Source organism: Odocoileus virginianus, chromosome 12 (assembly GCF_023699985.2).
Source record: "Odocoileus virginianus isolate 20LAN1187 ecotype Illinois chromosome 12, Ovbor_1.2, whole genome shotgun sequence".
Lineage (NCBI taxonomy): Eukaryota > Metazoa > Chordata > Mammalia > Artiodactyla > Cervidae > Odocoileus > Odocoileus virginianus.
In genome coordinates this window covers 42,250,626-42,267,157 of record NC_069685.1, presented here as the reverse complement: position 1 = coordinate 42,267,157, position 16,532 = coordinate 42,250,626, and the positions used below count along the sequence as shown (strand labels likewise).

The window sequence follows — 16,532 nt, the reverse complement described above, 5'->3', positions numbered from 1 at the left end:
AGCAGGGTGACAATATACAGCCTTGACATACTCCTTTCCTGATTTGGAACCAGTCTGTTTTTCCACGTCCAGTTCCTACTGTTGCTTCTTGACCTGCATACAGGTTTCTCTGGAGGCAAGTCAAGTGGTCTGGTATTCCCATCTCTTTAAGAATTTTCCACAGTTTGTTGGCTTGGGATGTAAAGTACATTGAGTATGGATCTCAATCTATTATCTTAGGTGTGCTAGAAAATACCACTTAGGGCTGCCTTTCCATAAGGGATTCCCTGGTGGCTCAGACAGTAAAGAATCTGCCAGCAATGCAGAAGACCCAGGTTCAATCCCTGGGTCGGGAAGATGCCCTGGAGGAGGGCATGGCAATCCACTCCAGTATTCTTGCCTGGAGAATCCCATAGACAAAGGAGTGTGGGGGTCACAAAAGAGTCAGACAGGACTGAGTGACTAACACTTTCACTTTCACTTTTGCGTAACTGAAGCTCATTTCTTTGTGAGTCTCCCCTTTGTGTCTTTGGTGGAGATGTCAGTTCAGCCCATCGAGGATCCCCTTTCCCTTCTTCCTTGGCATTTTTTTTTTTTAATTTTCCATTTATTTTTATTAGTTCGAGGCTAATTACTTTACATCATTACAGTAGTTTTTGTTATACATTGAAATGAATTAGCCATGGATTTACATGTATTCCCCATCCCAGTCCCCCCTCCCACCTCCCTCTCCACCCGATCCCTCTGGGTCTTCCCAGTGCACCAGGCCCGAGCACTTGTCTCATGCACCCAACCTGGGCTGGTTATCTGTTTCACCCTAGATAATATACATGTTTCAATGCTGTTCTCTTGAAACATCCCACCCTCGCCTTCTCCCAGAGTCCACAAGTCTGTTCTATACATCTGAGTCTCTTTTTCTGTTTTGCATATAGGGTTATCGTTACCATCTTTCTAAAGTCCATATATATGTGTTAGTATACTGTAATGGTCTTTATCTTTCTGGCTTACTTCGCTCTGTATAATGGGCTCCAGTTTCATCCATCTCATTAGAACTGATTGAAATGAATTCTTTTTAATGGCTGAGTAATATTCCATGGTGTATATGTACCACAGCTTCCTCATCCATTCGTCTGCTGATGGGCATCTGGGTTGCTTCCATGTCCTGGCTATTATAAACAGTGCTGCGATGAACATTGGGGTGCTCGTGTCTCTTTCAGATCTGGTTTCCTTGGTGTGTATCCCTGGCATTTTAAGTTCTGCAAAGGTGGAGTGAGCAACTTTTTTTCTTGTTTGTATTCAAGAACTTTGGAATACATTCATGTGTTTGGCAAATTTCCAGACATATAATTATAAGTTAAATCAGAACACTCAAGCCCCTTCCCATGTCCCTGCATCCAGGGTATGTCAGGGGCTAGGCAGTGGCAGCAAAGGTGGCCGGGTCTGCATCTGGCCCCATCAGGTCATTATTCCAGCCCTGACCTCTCATCCTCCTGACCATTCAGTGCTCATGCCAGGACCCTATACCTACACTCACTTTCTGCCTGATCAGTTCAAATCACTATCTGAGATGCTGACTGCTGTGGGGTCACACGATGCTGTGACATTCTGGAAGAGGGGCATAATGTCATCGCAAAGTGATGACAAAGTAATGACATCACTGGGATGTCATCACTCCCATGAGTCCCTCAGACTTTGGTCCTTGCAGGTCTCTGTGATTCCTCCTCCTTCCCCAGGGCCTCTCCAAGGTCCCTGTCGGTCTCTGCCCCTTCCACATTCTCCCAGGAGTCTGGGGCCTCCCGCTGCTCCCATCCCTTCCAAGGAGGCCTGGGGACCCCATGACCAGACTCATGACTCTGTCTGGATGCTCCCCAAGCAGCATCTATTCCACATAAAGGTACCTTCTGAGCTGGGGCTTGGGGCTGGGGCAGGGGGTTGGGGGCGGAAATCAGCCCTGGGTCAGGTGCTGAGTCACCCCAGAGCAGTTTTCAGGGCTTGTAATTCCACAATGGGAAAGTCACTGATATCCCAGCGGCAGGATAATACTCTGAAGAAATGACTGCCCTGGGCTTCTCTTTTACCACATGCCCCCCACACCTGGTCACTGTGCTGGAGGCTTTAGCTCCAGGGGAAGTCCTGTAGGAGAAACAGAGAATTAAGGAGTAATATTACTGTATTTAAGAGATTAGTCTCAAGTACAACATCCTGCTGTAACGCAGAGAACCTTGGGAGAATACCTTCAGAGTCAGTTGCTTCTCAGCCCAAATAGGTCAAGATTACTCTGGGTTGGGGAAGAGAATAATCCAGAAAAAAGATGAGAGGCACGAGAAGGGGCCTTGCACCCAACACCTCCACAACGTCAGCTCTGAAATGGAGAGTGTCCGGCACCCCCTGATAAATCAGGACTCTGAACACAGAGGGGAATTGGGTCTGCTTCCTGCCTCGGATACTGGAAGCAGTGACCACAAGGGACTCCCCACAGCCAGAGTGAGGACACGGAGAAAGGAGGTGATTGGTGGGGCCTCAGGGCAGAGGGAACCCACGAGGGACCCTTTGGGTCGTCACATCCCTGTGAGGAGAACATGGTGCACCCGCGTCCGTTATACAATAAAGTCCTACCTCAAAGCCAGGGGCTGGGCTTGAGGAGAGCTGGGCTGAGCCAGGGGCTGTGACACCAGGCACATTGAAACAGTATTGTAGACCCAGGACGGGGATGAGAACCATCAGCAGGTGTTAGCAAGGGAGGTGATGGCTGGAGTCCCACCTCCACCCCATGTGAACCCACTTAGAGGCACTTCCACCCCATGTGAACCCGCTTAGAGGCACCCATGAGGAGAGGAAGAAAAATCCCCAACTGTCTAGATATCCCGCATTGATGCCATTCACCTGGAATTGAGTCTACTGTTTTCTGCCATTAAACAGAGTGAGGGCTCTAGAGAGAAACTATATTTAGTTATAAAAGAATCATGTTATTTTACACACTTGAGTTGATGCCTTAGAAATCTGTGCCATCTGAGCGTGCTTTGGGAGAAATGGTTATGTGCAGTGTAACAAATGTAAAATTTGCTTTAGAGCCCTGGAGGAACGAAACCAATTGTGTTTTCTTTACCAAGAAGTAGGGTTTGCCCTTGGGCTGAAGAGGCTGTTCTGGGTCTGACATCATCTTGAACCTAGAGGGTGGATTCAAAGGGAGATGTTCAATCACTTCAGGGTGGGCCAAGGGGCTACTCACCCAAGTCCTGGGAGTAGATGAACTGGGAGGAGATGGGAGAAGCAGAGGATAGATGGAGGGAAGAGGAGGAGAGAGACAGCTGGGCTGGGAGGAGGGGCGTCGAGTTGGGGAAACCACAGGTAAGGTCCTGACCCTTTCTTCAGCCTCCTCACTTGGGAGCAGCTGCCCTCCCCGCCATAGCCCTGTGAGGAAGGAGGAAACTTGAGATTGGAGGAGGAAAGCCCAGCAGAGCTGCTCCATCAGACTCGTGAAAGCGGTTATCATCCATCAGTTCCTTCACGCCCTCGGGAGTTTCATCATCATCCTCTAAGTCCCTGACACTGCTGATAAATGGTGGTGTAGAGGATGACAAGGTTCTTGACCTCTTTGGAAACAGACAACAACAATAAAATGAGAATAAAGCCAAGATGGTTTTAGGTAGTGACAGCTGCTACAACAGGAATAAGATGGAGGATAATGTGAGGATCACTTCCATGGGGTCAGGGGAGGTCTCTGTGAACTGATTTTTGTGCGAGAACAGAAGGAGATAAAGAAGGAATCAGGCATGTTAATGTATCAGGAAGAACATTCTTGACAGAACGAAGAGCAAATGCAAAGTTCTGTGAGATGGGTTAAGGTATGGAGACTGACAAGCTGAGAGAACTTGAATGCCATGAAACCATGGCCAGTGAGCATGTCTGTGTCCCCGCCGACCCTCCACTGAGTGCTCAGAGCTGAGCTGGGGGCCAGAAGTGTCAATGTCTCATTCCCACAGGCATCATCAGTGCACCTGCCTCGGGACCATCTTTACGGCTGGCATCCTACACAATTGAATATTCACAGCACTTGAATAAAAAGTGGACAGAGCCATCCACTCTCTGTGGGATCTGAGGGCATTGTGGGAATATCACCAGGAGGTTCAAATGTGCGTGGACCTTCTGACTGATGGGCAGAGTCATTGCCTGCCTGTAGCATGGTGGTGCTTTGTCAGGGGTTCCCTCCACTACTTCAAAGAGCTCCCTCCTGTGTGCTCCCTCCAAGTGTCTCACACCCAATCCCACACCTGTCCAGGTATAGACAGCTGGGCATCCTGGACAGGACTGTGGAGGGCCTTCCTGGGGGTTCTTAGTGAGGAGACGGGAGCGCTAGTTGTGAGAGATAGGAGAAGAGCAGACACGGCTGAGCAGGGGGGGATGGAATGCTCTCAGGAACGAAGTTATTCCCAGATGAGGCCACAAACACGTTCGTCTCCTTGGTCTGTTTCCACTGATCTCTCCCAGGCAGGACTGGGAGTCCTGTGAACACACAACAGTCTGCATCTGGGTGGGTTTAGCACAGGGCTCCATGGCAATTTCCATTCATTCTCTCTCTGAGGACATTTTCTGGAGCCTTTCCATCTGCTGAGCCGAAGAGATTGCTCAAGACCAGATGTGAAGAGCACTTGGCCCAGGTAAGAAAGGGGCCCATTAGACAGGTGACCTGCAGCTCGGAGCTGGGAGATGGGGCTTTAGGAGCACACCCGCCATTCAGCTTCTGCCTGAGACCAGAGACAGCCTGAGGGACAATGGCCTCCCCATCCCCACTCAGGTTAGAGTTTACTTGCATTGGGGGAATTTATATGCAGTTTTCATCTGTTCCCCAAATGGCCCAGCAAGGTGACTGGGGTTGTGTCTCATTGTCTGTGATGCTCTGATTTTGGAAATGCTTGTCCCCAAATCACTCTCTTTCTGCAGGGAAACAGGAAGATCTCACTGTAAAATGCTTGGTTGAGGAGAAACCAACTCCCAAAGTGTTATAAGAACCCAGGGCTTCCATAGTGGCTCAGCAGTAAAGAACTGCCTGCCTTGTAGAAGCCTACAGGAGACATGGGTTCAATCCCTGGGTTGGGAAGTTCCCCTAGAGGTTGGGCATGGCAGTCCACTTCAGTATTCTTGCCTGGAGAATCCCATGGACCGAGGAGCCTGGTGAGCTACAGTCCACAGTGTCACAAAGAGTTGGACGTGACTAAAGTGACTTAGCAAGCATGCATAAGAACTCAAGGTGGGGAAGGTGTGGTTTCCCAAAGCAAAAGCGGGGTTTCTTTAAGAAGCAGAGGGAATAAATAACACTTCAAACAATAGATATGTGATACAGGCCATTTGTGTCCACAGCGATCACAGCAGCTTCCACTTGACCGTTGCTGGAGGTTGACACAAGCCTGTGAGGCACGGGAACCCACACCTGGTGTCCTGATGACAGCCCCTTAAAAAGCAGCTCTGAACTCTGGTCCTACCTGGCCCAGTGAGGCCTGTGCTGTGGGACGTGTGTCGTGGAGCTGTCCCCGCACTGGGTGGGCCCTTTGTTAAACCACCGAAGATGAATTAAGGCACCAACATGCCTGGAGGCGTCCTGGGGATACGAGGAATCAAAAGATGGAAACCATCAATGTCAGGTCAGGAATTAATTCTGTCAAGTCACCACTACCGTTAGGAGGACTCATTAAAGCTGAACAGGAATCAAAGGGTGACTTGCCAGGAAGGAAATAAAGACCCTCATGACAAAGTCGGGGGCGGGGGAGGGCAGTGCAGAGTCTCACTGCATTAACTTAAGCTGTAACTTAAACTGCAGTTGATGAGATGGGATCTGGATCTGGGGAGGCACAGATGGCAGTTTGGGGAGCTCTTCCTGGCTGGTCACTGACAGCTGCTTCAGGAACTGTGCAGCATGAAAAAGTCAGTAGCAGCCACATAAAACATGTTTGCCTTGTTTCCCCTTTCTGTTGTCAACAAGCTTCTGATATTCAGTGTAGCTGCCTTCTCCCAACACAAAAACAGTTGCTTCTTGGAATGGATTTTTGTTCCTCAGAACTGAGCTGTCACCACCTGGCAGCATCTGGGATCAAAATATCTGCAGTCATCGGTTTCACTGTTTGACTTCATGTCCCTAAAGACAGGTAGGTTGTGCTGTTTCTGTACCGCCTTTGTCACATACTGCAATCTTGTGTTGGGGACTCGTTTGGCAATGCCTGAGATGGCAGGAGCTGAAGCCATCATGGCAAAAACCTTCCGCTGTTTGATATATTGGAAGGGATTAAGGTTGCATCCTGCTTCAGTTCCAGCTTTTTGGTGTGGCTCCAAATCAGCCTCAGAAGCTGTTCGCTGTGCACTTACATGATAGATAAGAAATGCCTCATTTATTTCCTGGATTGCCTGCATCAGAGTCTGATATTACATCTAGAAGAGATTTACCCAGAGAAGTTTCACTCATTATTTTTTCTTTATATTCAAAATGCACATCCACTTTTCTTGCCTTTCCATGTCCTAAGACAGCAGTGGCAACTTTTTATGGAGATTAGTAAGTCTCTTTCCTCTCTCCAGGGTCTTCTGGCAAAGAACCAAAAGCTGAGGATAGCTGACCAGTGTTGACAGGAAGCATCCTCATGGCCCCTTCATCTTCCTCTTCTGGTCCCATAGTGCTTCTCTGATGTTTGACCGCATCTTCTCACGCTCCGCCCTAAGATTCTAGTTCTTGCTGAACTGATTCCCAGACCTCTGGGAATGGACTTCTTTTACGTTTCTGCCAAAATGTATCAACTGGTGTTAAATCATACAACTTCCTGTTTTTTCCTCTAGGTCAAACTAGCACCGGCCAGGGAGTTTTTCACTCCTGAAGATTCTTCCAGGTTAACTGTGTACGTGGAAATCCACTACATCACGCGCATAGGACTGCTATGTCCAAATATGATGTAAAGGAGTTCCCAGATCCATGTTTCTGTCAACAGGAGTGAAGAAGGCTTTAAAAACTGAAGCTGCCACCTCCCAGCGCATCACCTGTAGCAAAACCATTTCTGGCGTCTCTTAGATGTTCCGGAAACTTATCTATTCTTATCTATTTTCACTGCTCCTATTTCCATTGCTGTTCCTGTTAATTATCTGATTATAGGAATAGTACCCAGCATAACAGAAAAGCAGAAGTTGTCAATATTCCAGTTCATAACAGTTTTCATTTCCACGTTTGTGATTTCTGAACTGTTAATGGCACAATATGAAACATTTCCTCATTTTTGATTGCATCATACAGGCATATCATTTTCCAAAGTAATAAAATCGAGATACTGATCAAAAGCTGGCTACTTGGGTAACTGCATAGCTCCTACTTCTACATTTGCAATATATTCCAGTTTACTCCTTGAAAGGGCAGAAATAAAGTTTAAATAAGCTGATTCACATAGAGTTGATTTAAAAGAACTAGAGTAGTGGTTTATTATAAAAGGATACAACCAGGAACAGTCAGATGGAAGAGATGTGTAGGATGAGGTATGGGGAAGGGGGCAGAGCTTCCATGACCTCCCCAAGCGAGCATTTCCCCAAGTCTCCAGGTGTCCACCATTCCAGAAGCTTCCACCCACCTTTGCCACTTGCCTCCAGCTCAAACCTGCTCTTCTCCCTGGGCCAAGCCCTCCCACACTCCCCTCCTGCCTCCTCCCGCTTGCCCTGCAGAGACCTGCGCTTCCTCACCTCCACCTGCCTCTCCTCTCCTGACTTCTCGTCTGCACAGACGCACGCCCAAGAACCATCCATCCACACTGAAAACATCATTTCTCTGCCACACCAGCTGCAGGCCACACTTTCTTCTCCACTCACAGAGAACCTTCCAGGGAGACACGTGCAGCAACGGAAGGTTTTCACGGCACATCTAAGGTGCTTATTCTTCCGGTGTTCCTGTCACTGTGGCTACCCCACCCACCGGGGTGGGCTGCATTCAGGGGCTGAAGGGAGTATCACAGGGGTGCCCCATCCATGTGCCATCCTCCTCCTAATAGACCCCCTACCCTGTTTAGGAGCAAACCCCATGGGGCATACTGAGAGTAAAATTACTTGCTATTTATCTGAAATTAACACTTAACACTTAACTTTTATTTGCTAAATGTGACAGTTCTACTTAGAATGACTTGGGTATGTCCTGTCTCTCTGAAGCATCAGCTATAAGTCTAGACAAGCACTTTGGACCCTAACCTGCATACGTCTTTATAGAAGTTTCTGTAATGTGAAATATCACTCCCCAGCAAGGGTCTTCCCCCCGCCCGGGGACTCCAATCGTCAGGTGTGACGGACCCTGTGGTCTGTGGGGAGAGCAGGCAGTAACGGGGGCTCGCTGTCCTCTGTCCTCCAGCCTGTGCCTGGGGAGATACGGGTCCATGCAAGAAACATAAGAGGATGTTCTCTGAGCTTGTGTGTGGCAGCTGGGAGTTGGAGGCTTCCTGGGGATGTGGGGGGAAACGTGGTGGGCACCCACCCCCACCCCTGAGCACGATGCAGCTGAGAAAACCAATGGACTCACTGTGCACATAGCAGCATGAGCATCTGCTCAAAACATAACTATCTGTAAAACACTACAGTGTCATAAATAGAATGAAATACATAACACAATGCCATCAATATTTATTTCAACATATATGCCCACAAAAGAGCAGTGGGCATTTTGCAAGACCACATTCAAAAGAAAGATAGTCATTAAACACTGTTCAAGGATTTTCTTAAAAACAAAATCTTACAAAAGAGTCTCAATAAACACACAAATAAGGTCAAATTTCAATAAAAAAATTTTTAAGATACTAGTAAACACAGTTTTGGGGCTTCCTGGGTGGCTCAGTGGTAAAGAATCCACCTGCCATGCAGGAGATGCAAATTCGATCCCTGGGTTGGGAAGATCCCCAGGAGGAGGGCATGGCAACCCACTTCAATATTCTTGCCTGGAGAATCCCATGGATGGAGGAACCTGGTGGGCCACAGTCCCTGGGGTCACAGAGAGTTGGACATGATGGAAGCGACTGAGCATGCATGCATACAAACACAGTTTTCTGATTCTGTAACAGCATGAGAGGAACGGGAAGGAAAAGGTGAATAAAAAATCAATAAAACTAGATGGAGTCCGCGTGCAGACAAATGACGTGTCATCTTTTTAGTGTGGTTAGTCCACCCCATTGGTCTTAAGGTCCAGTAAAGAAGGTGAAGACAGAAACAGTGAACGAGGGGCTGAGACCTATGGAGGCCCCTCCAAGGTGACCCTCCAGGTCTGCCCGCCATACCCAGTAAAGAGCAACCTGCTCTATTCTTCCACCAGTCACTGTGAATCGGGGAGCCCAACTGTTGTACTATTTGCCAAAGGCAGACATTTTTTTTTTTTTACTTTTTATTTCTTTTTTTTTCTTGATTCTTAGGAGTTATTCATCTGTCCTTTACCTTTCTTTTTTCTCATTTATTTTTATTAGTTGGAGACTAATTATGATATTGTAGTGGTTTTTGCCATACATTGACATGAATCAGCCATGGATTTACATGTGTTCCCCATCCTGAACCCCCCTCCCACCTCCCTCCCCATCCCATCCCTCTGGGTCATCCCAGGGCACCAGCCCTGAGCACTTGTCTCATGCATCCAACCTGGACTGGCAATCTGTTTCACGCTTGATAATATACATGTTTCGATGCTATTCTCTGAGATCATCCCACCCTCGCCTTCTCCCATAGAGTCCACAAGTCTGTTCTATACATCTGTGTCTCTTTTTCTGTCTTGCATATAGGGTTACTGTTACCATCTTTCTAAATTCCATATATATGTGTTAGTATACTGTATTGGTCTCTGTCTTTCTGGCTTACTTCACTCTGTGTAATGGGCTCCAGTTTCATCCATCTCATTAGAACTGATTTAAATGGATTCTTTTTAATGGCTGAGTAATATTCCTTGGTGGCTCAGACAGTAAAGCATCTGACTGCAAAGTGGGAGACCCAGGTTCGATCCCTGGGTTGGGAGGATCCCCCTGGAGAAGGAAATGGCAGCCCACTCCAGTATTCTCACCTGGAAAATCCCATGGATGGAGAAGCCTGGTAGGCTACAGTCCATGGGGTCGCAAAGAGTCAGACATGACTGAGCGACTGAACTGAACTGACTATTCCATTGTGTATATGTACCGCAGCTTTCTTATCCATTCATCGGCAGACATTTTTAAAACATAATTCTCCTGGGATGAAATCATTAATTAAAATGGAAAATTAATGTATTCTCAAAGCAAGTGTAAATTAACTGGGAATTATTCATTCAGATCATTTTAGTCCTCAAATGAAAACGCGAGATATTAAACCTGGTGCACAGACAAGACTCTTGACTCTTTCTGAGATTTTCCTTGTGCTTGGATGTCTGTGTCCCATCTAACTGCTGTTTTGATTGGATTTTTGTGATCTCTGCTCTGCTAGTGAGAGATAATGTACGTGCATTTCACAAAGATGGGAAGATTCAGGGGCCCTTCTCACCCAGACATGCACCCAGGGAGGAAGATGCCAGCAAACAAAGCCAAGTTTTAAAAGCTTCCCATCTGTTTAGCTGTGTGAGTGATGAATGTTGATGGCAGGAAGAGGAGATCAGAAAACCCAGGGCCTCAAAGAAAAGAGAGTGCAGTCATCCACATTCTATCATCAGGCAAATCACCTTTAGCATTAATGCTGTATCTTTTTCATATTTTAGAACTTTGTCTAAACTAAGGCACACATATAATGCACAAAATATACTTAAACTCATTTATGCCTAAAAATGGGACCATATTATAAATGACATTTCATGACCTACCCCATCACTTGATACACTGCAGAGACCACTGCACATACACTATGCAGATCTGCACAAGCATCTTATTCTGAGAGTGTCCACTGACACTGTCCTGAAGTCCCCTGGGCAGCTCTCACTTTGGTCCCCCAGGATTCCCAGAGACTTTGATATCACACATGGAGATGAAATGAGTGTCCCTGGGTTGCACGTTTTCACTTCGCACGACCTCCAGCAGTGGGTCTGCTCTTTGCACACAGGACAGGTAAAACTAAGGCATGAGGTTTCTTAGCCAGAAAGCTGTGCGAAGGGGTGGATGAGAAAGGGGAGCTCCTGAGAGTCATAACACACCAGGGAGAGAGCAGAGAATATGGAGACCAAGAAAGGGAACTATATGGACCAACCATATGACTCAACCATATGAGCTCTGACACTAATCAACACACTGCCTCCAGGGTAGACCAGTGCCCAGGTCCCACCCTGACTGATGGACAGAGCACACCAGGACAGACACGTGTAGCACTTCAGAGACTTTGGAACTGAATTGGACCACAGCCCATGCAATGAAGTCAGGGACTTGCTGCATGTACCTAAGTCAACTGTCCACTAAAACAAACCTTCCCTGCAGAATTTAAACAAGATTCAGAGTCATATAATACAATATTTAAGCAGTTCAGGTTACAATCTGAGCTTAAATGCCATCAAGAATCAGCACCATCTCAGTACCTTGCAAGAGGGAATTCCAATTAAGAGATACCAACTCCAGGTGACACAGATGTTGGAATTATCCAACAAACTTTTCAAACAACTATTATAACTGCACTCCAAGAAGAAATATGAGCACTCTTTAAACAAATGGAAAGAAAGAGCTTTTCCGATGAGAAATGGGAGATAAAAAAAGAAGCAAATGAAAATTTAGACCTGAAAAATACAATAACCAAAAGACAAAATACTGTCTGGTCTCAGAGGCAGAATCAAGTTTATAGAGGAAAACATCAGTGCCTTGATAACAGATTAATAAAACTATCCATTCTAATAAACCAGAAGAATAATACTGAAAAACCTGAACAGAGATGAGAGGCCTGTGGGAAACTACAAAGAAACAAACAAAAAGCAAGCACTTATGTCATCAGAATTCCGGAAAGAAAGGAATAGTGTGGTGAAGAAAATAATTGCTAACATGTTCCAATTTTTGCCAAAACACAGGGTTACATACTCAAGCCACCAAGTGATCCCCCAAACAGGACAAACTCAGAGAAAGTCATGCTTACACATACCAGTCAAACCGCTGAAAAGCAAACACAAAAATAACTGTGAAATAACTGTGAGAGCTTTCCAATCACTGTTCGTTCCCCTGTGTGTGTCACTATGTGGAATGTCCTCACAGTTCTCATTAGAAAACATAAAATTAGATGATAACAGAACAGCCAGTGGTTCCAGAGCTCCAAGAACTGGACTCCACCAGAGTCGAACATCCAGTGAAAACACCCATCAATAGAAGAAATGCAGGACTTCACAAGGGAAGGAGAAGCAGCAGAAACAGTATCTGGGCACTCCCTGGTGGCTCAGATGATAGAGTCTGCCTGCAGTGTGGGAGACCTGGGTTCGATACCTGGGTCAGGAAGATCCCCTGGAGAAGGAAATGGCAACCCACTCCAGTATTCTTGCCTGGAAAATCCCATAGACGGAGGAGCCTGGCAGGACCCATGACAATTCATGGGTCACAAAGAGTCGAACATGACTATGCAATTTCACTCTAACTCTCTCTAGAACTGGCTGCTTTTCTCTCTTCATTCTTTAAAATATGAAACTCCTGGTTTCAGCTCTGACATTACAGAGTTTGAGATTCACTTCCATCCATAAAGTCAGGGAAAGCTGAACAAACTAAAATCAACTTTGCTTGGAGGCATCGAGAAATGAGGATACAGACAAACCACCACCTCAAAATATGGAGAGACAAAGGATGCAGAGGGTCAGACCAGGATTTGCTCACCTGGAGCAGGAGCAGGTGGGGATGTGAGCTGGCAGGCACACTTTGATGATACTGACGTATGACTGAGCCTGAGTGAGGACACCTCTGCGTCAAGAAGCTTCTGGGGGCCATGGTGTCAGGGGACACCCACACCGTTCTGGGTCTTACCTCCAGGAGCCCCACCAGATTCTCCCCAGGAAGACCCAAGAAAGATCCCTGTGGCCAAGGCAGAGGGAGGGGAGAGCAGTGCCTGTGAAGGGGTCCAGAGCCTTCTCTGGAGCAAAGGCTGCTCTCCAGGTGGGAGTGGGCCAGAGCTCAGTCCTGGCCTGGAGGAGGGGTTACGCCACTGCAACCCTTCCAGCCTTCCTCTCATTGAGAAGGGAGATATCCATCCCTCTGGAGAAGCACGTGTGGAGTTCACAGCCCAGGGCTCAGCCACTAAAGGAGAGATTTCGTCACATGATTGTGGACCACTTTTCTCCCCCAGACCTATGATCACTGGGCGGTGGTGTAATAACCATGATTACCGAAGAGAGAGCTGCAGGATCCAGTGGCTCTGCGGAGAAGCGCACAGGGATGCTCAGGTCCAGGAGGCACCAGACAAAGGCACGAGGGGAGCCTGGAGTTTCTGACACCCGGGGCGACAGCAAACCTCAGCCAGAGTCCATCCTACCCAGATGGACATGGAGTCTCCCACTAACGGCCTGTTCATCCCAGTTCCTATCACCCAGTGCAACACGTCCTGCCTCCAACAAGGATGCAAGACAGTGAATATATCACTGTCTGATGAGGTTTACAAGGAACGTAGGTATAATGCACAGGATACCTGTAACATGGTGTGGGAAGGTACAGGGACCTAGATCACTACTGTCCCTGTGTTCCATGTGAAATCATTAAATATCAGTGTTAGGTCGATTGTGAAATATTTAAATAACTGCATTTTAACCCTGAGAGTAAGCATATACACACGCACATACACAATAAAAGGGATATATCTGAAAATCAACAGATAAACTGAAATAGAATACTAAAAAACAATCACATGTTATAAAAGGAAGCCAGAAAAGAATGGAGAGGCATTAAGAAGTAGAAAACAGAAAAATCTAATAAGTGATTGGATATAATTCAACATATCAATAATTATTTTAACTTTAAACAGACTAAAACAGGGTTCAGCAAACTATAGCCTTTGAGCCAAATTTGGTTCACTACCTGCTTTTTTAAATAAAATTTTCTTGGAATAGAGACGTTACCATTATCTGTGTATTGTCTCTGGTGCTTATGTGCTGAAACTGCAGAATGGAAGTACTGCAACAGAGACCCTACTTATTATCTGTCCTTTTACTGAAAAAAGCCTTGAGAACTCCTGGTCTAGACACACTAGTCAAATATTGTCAGAATATTACAAAAATTTTAAAACATAGAAACTACATGCTCTCTATAAAAAAACCCACTTTAATCATTTATATCATTCTAGGAAAGAGAAATTAAAATGATGATAAAATATATATACCATACAACATTAATCAAATGAAAGCTAAAGAACCTATATTAATATCCAGGTAGACATCAAGGTAAGCAAGAATACCAGTCATTTAAAGAAAGAAATATTAATTCTACAGAGTCCCTTCCAGAAAATAGAAGAAAACATTTAGCAACTGGCTTTAGAGGCCAGCATTTCCACCCTGATAACAGAGACATGCAACCACATGACAAGAACTAGGGAGCAATACCTCTTATGAGCAAAGACAATCATCACCTATTTTTTTTCAGCTTTACTTGTGAGAAACATAAAAATTTAATATCACACAAAGAAGTGTCATTTATCCCAGGCATATGCATGTGGTTCAATATTCAAAAATCAATCAACAACATGTTACATTGGGTTGGCCAAAAAGTTGGCTCTGTTTTTTTCCAAAAAAATCGAATGCTTAGTTGTCTTTAACTTAATTTGAAACAATTTTTTAGATTATATTTTGACAGCTGTCATATCAGCTTGCATTTTTTAAAGAAACTTATCAGAATTGGTGAATTTCTTGTTGCTATTTTAATATTGAGGATGGAAAAAGACATTTTTGGCATATTATGCTTTATTATTTCATGAAAGGCAAAAATGCAACTGAAACACCAAAAAAGATTTTTGCAGTGTATGGAGAAGGTGCTGTGACTGATATAGGGTGTCAAAAGTGGTTTGCAAAGTTTTGTGTTATAGATTTCTCGCTGGACGATGCTCCACACAGTCAGGTAGGTCAGTTGAAGTCGATATTGATCAAATCGAGACATTAATTAAGAACAATCAATGTTGTACCATGCAGGAGACACCCAACATACTCAAAATATCCAAATCAAGCACTGAAAATCATTTGCAAAAGCTCAGCTGGGTTAAACACTTTGATGTTTGGGTTCCATGTAAGTAAAGCAAGAAAACCTTCTTGACCATACAGTTCAGTTCAGTTCAGTTCAGTTCAGTTATTCAATCATGTCCAACTCTTTGTGACCCCATGGACTGCAGTACGCCAGGCCTCCCTGTCTATCACCAACTCCCGGAGCTTGCTCAAACTCAAGTCCATCAAGTGAGTGATACCATCCAACCATCTTATCCTCTGTCATCCCCTTCTCCTCCTGCCTTCAATCTTTCCCAGCATCAGGGTCTTTTCCAAGCAGTCAGTTCTTCACATCAGGTGGCCAAAGTATTGGAGTTTCAGCTTCAGCATCAGTCCTTCCAAGGAACATTCAAGACTGATTTCCTTTAGGATTTACTGGTTTGATCTCCTTGCAGTCCAAGGGACTCTCAAGAGTTTTCACCAATACCACAGTTCAAAAGCATCAATTCTTTGGTGCTCAGCTTTCTTTATGGTCCTTCTCTCACATCCATACATAACTACTAGAAAAACCACAGCTTTGACTAAACGTACTTCTTGTACATACTTCTTAACTATACTTCTGCATGCAATTCTTTACTGAAATGTAATGAAAACATTCCATTTTAAAAACAAATTGTGACAGGCAATGAAAAGTGGGTACTGTACAATAACAGAAAATGAAAGAGATCATGGGGCAAGCAAAATGAACCACCACCAACCTCAGTCTTCATCCAAAGAAGATGATGTTGTATATATAGTGGGACTGGAAAGGAGTCCTCTATTATGAGCTCCTTCCAGAAAGCCAAACAATTAATTTCAACAAGTACTGATCCCAATCAAACAAATTGAAAGCATCACTCAACAAAAAGCATTTGGAATTAGTCAACAAAAAACACATAATCTTCCATCAGGATATCTCAAAAATGCATGTTTCTTTGATGACCAGGAAAAAACTGTTACAGCTTGACTGAGAAGTTCTGATTCATCTTCTGTGTTCACCAGACATGGCACCTTCAGATTTCCATATAGTCCAGTCTTTACAAAATTCTCTTAATGGAAAAATTTCAGCTCCTCGAACACTGCAAAAGGCACCTAGAACAGGTCTTTGCTCAAAAACATTAAGAGTTTGGGGGAGGTGGAATTATGAAGTTGCCTGAAAAATGGCAGAAGGTGATAGAACAAAACAATATGCTGTTCAATAAAGTCCTTAGTGGAGATGAAAAATGTGTCTTTTACTTTAACTTAAGTCAAAGGAAATTTTTGGCCAATCCAATATTAGCAGATTGAAAAAACAAAACACACGATCATATAAAAAAAAAAAACACAGAAAGAACATTTGACAAAATTCAATATATTTACATGATAAAAACTCTCAGCAAACAAGGACTAGAGGGAACTTCCTTAACTGGATAAAGGCCTCACACACACACACATA

The 16,532-nt window shown here is 45.0% G+C and overlaps 1 pseudogene; it reads right to left on the bottom strand.

Annotated features, from left to right (window-relative positions):
• Positions 1–5,758: 5,758 nt before the first annotated feature.
• LOC110149504 (sec1 family domain-containing protein 1 pseudogene) lies at positions 5,759–7,400 on the bottom strand (annotated as a pseudogene).
• Positions 7,401–16,532: the final 9,132 nt, after the last annotated feature.